Raw genomic sequence first — 3,238 nt, 5'->3', positions numbered from 1 at the left:
TCTTGGTAAAATAGAGCAACAAATAAAAATAAACATAAATGATAAAAATACTGATGTTGTACTATCATAACAAGTGTTTAAACAAATTGTTGTAAAGTGTCTAGTCAAGTATTCCTGAACCATATTTTCCAAAGTTTTCTTTTGAGTTACTAACCATAATTTATTTCCTATAACTCTTTTAAACTGGTAGGAATGTGAAATATCAACTTGACAGTCATTTTAGGATGAAAGCCAATAGTCATTTACCAAGTGAAACTAATAGGTTATTAAATAGTTATTTTTGAAATTCAGCTAATCACAGTCTGAAGCACATTATCGTCATTTTCTTGCAAGTTGAAAAAAAAACAATTTTGTTTAAAGTGGAAAGAATACAATAATAGAAAAATATGATTTGCATGACATCAATATATATACTATATAATGCACATATATAAATTGCAGCTTTATAAATTACTGCTTATATTAAAGAGGCTGAAGTAATTTTTCATGTTTGACTGCTGACAACTTTTGAACCCCATCACTGTCTCTTCCTCTTCTGCCACATATCTGGGAAAGCTGATTAGGAAGGCAGAATCCTCCCTCTTTGGCACCAGTAGTAAGTTTAAATCATGCAAATGCTGACCTGCACACAAAAACCTTCACCCCACTACCACACCATAACCACAATAAGACTCCAAAGCCATTCAGTATCCTTTCCCTGCTCTCTCATGCCTTTTTGGACCTGTTTGGGAGATTGTCCCGTCACCCCAGAAAGCCTCATTATGTGAGTAACAAAACTTTTCATACTCCCTTGGTGCTTGTATGATGTTATCAGTCTCAAAACCCAAACCAACTGTAGGGTGATCACAACAATTGATGCAGTAAGGAGGTGTTTATGCTACCTGCTGGGAAACTTTCACTTTGACCTATGATGCTTTGTGCTTCATTTGCTGAACTTTTGTCACAAACTTAACAACCTACATTAGAAACAAGAGTTGGGTCTTCCTTAAAGTAACCCTGGCTTGTGTGTTGTAGCCTGGACCTATCTGTGTGTCTCACATTGAATCATTCATCTCGATTCCGGCATAAACTGTAACTAATGCTGGGCTCAGAGGAACAACAGTTACCTTGTGACTATTGGTTTTGTTTTATCAACCAGTCACTGGCCCCTCTTCCATAGAAAACACAGAGAAAATGCTGATACCCTGTGAAATATATGGGCCTGTTGGGTGGCTGATTGTGTGGAAGCGCCGTTACCATGTGGTGTGCTGAGGTCTAAAGTCCTGGAAGCAGATGACTCACTAAGACCTATAAAGTGCCTTTGCTAATACTGCTGCCTGGGCCTCTTGCTGTAACAAAGATCCTTGGGCTTATAGAGGAAAATCCTCATGGTCCCCAGGTGGCACAACTATTGAGTTCAAACACAACTTAAACCCAGGGTCCAGACACCCTACAAAGCAACCATTGTTATGAAAGAAACCCTAATCTTGATGTTACTGATTTGTGACACTTTGGAAGAAGAAACATAAATATGAGCATGTTAAGAGATCACTCCTCCTCTGCGGTATATACAGTAACCACCAAAAAACATCAAACCACAAAAACAAACAAACAAAAAAACTAGAAACAGGGTGAGGAAACAGAAAATTGAAAGAGAGATCCACAAATAGATCCAATCGGAAATCTAAAATTTAGTACAAGAATTTATAACATAAAAACATCAAAGGTCTCTGATTGGATTTTGTGCCTCTAAAATGCCCATTCTGAATTAACTTTAATATCTACTGAGATGTGCCACTTGGCAAACTTTCATGGCCTTAATCAATGTAGAGGTTTACATTGAGACTTCAGGTATGCCTGGGGATCCCACTAAATTTAAACAAGACAAATGCTATAATCTAAAGGACTTAAGAAATATAAAATAGTGAATAAAGAAGTGTGCTTCACCATAATCATCAGAATTATTTCCTAGTCCAAGTATCCCATAGTGGTCATAGAAGTTCTGGTCAAAAATATAATAAAATTAAATTGTCTTTAGCACTCACAATAGGTTTGATGAGTTGCAGCCCCATGGACCTTTACCCTCACTTAAAATAATATGTCCCAATGTAAAATAATACAGGGCCTTCAAAGACTGATGCCCATTATACAAAACTTATTTAGAGAAGGGGTTATTATCCCCAATATTTTTCCACTTAAGAGCCCAACTTGGCTGTTCTTAAACCTGGGAAAAATGAACAGCACCTCATAGTGAATTAATGAAACCTTAATTCTGTGGTCCTACTCATTAAGTCTCCATACTTAGTAAAATTACAGACTCCAAGTTCTAGTAAAGATGGCAGAGTAGTCAGCTCCTGATGTCGCTCTCTCCCACAAAGTGACCAATTTGCAGCTATCTCGGAGTAATGATGGAGGACCCAAGATCTGTGCTGGAGTGAACAGGAGCCGCCTACCATGAGACCCCAGTTCAGGTTGCTCTCTATCTCATACAGAGAATTTACAGCTTCTGGGCCCACATGCCCTGAAGCATGAGGCAGGCAGGGCCTGAGAAGGCAGGCAGGGCCAGGGTGGGACTTCCAGCGCAGGCTTGTCCCACTGCCCTGAGAGATGTAACAGCCTCAGGGTTCCCACACCCTGAGCCAGACAAGCCAGCGAAAGGAGGTGGGGTGGGACTTCCAGCCCAGGCCATCCCCATCTCCAAGAGTGACTGAAGGCTCAGGCCCCCATGCCCCAAGTCAGATGAGCTGGTGAAGGCAGGTGGGGCAGGACTTCTGGCCCAGGCCTTCCCTCTCTCTGAGAGTGACTTGAGAGACTCAAGGCCCCCACACCCTGAGCCAGACAAGCTGGCTGAGGCAGGTGGTGTGGGACTTGTAGCCCAGGCTGTCCCCCTCTCCAAGAGTGATTTCAGAGGCTCCAGACCTACACTCCCCGAGCCAGATGAGCCAGTGAAGGCAGGCAGGGTGGGACTTCTGGTCCAGGCTAGTTTCTGCTGTCCAGAAGCAGCAGTCCTTCAGGATCCAAGCCAGACATCAGTGTGAAATGAGCAGACTGTGATACCCCCAGCCACAATGACAAAACACCAAAGGAAAGAAACCAGAAATATGAAAAACCAAGAAAGTACATCACCACCAAAGGAAATGAATAACTTTCAAGCACTAGATCCTATAGAACAGTAAGTCTTTGAAATGGTAGACAAGGAATTTAGAGTAATTAATCTAAGGAAACTAAACGAGATACAAGAAAACTCAGTGAGACAACA

Source organism: Galeopterus variegatus, unplaced genomic scaffold, assembly GCF_000696425.1.
Source record: "Galeopterus variegatus unplaced genomic scaffold, G_variegatus-3.0.2 Scaffold2265, whole genome shotgun sequence".
In the NCBI taxonomy this organism is placed as follows: domain Eukaryota; kingdom Metazoa; phylum Chordata; class Mammalia; order Dermoptera; family Cynocephalidae; genus Galeopterus; species Galeopterus variegatus.
This window is presented reverse-complemented; position numbering follows the sequence as displayed.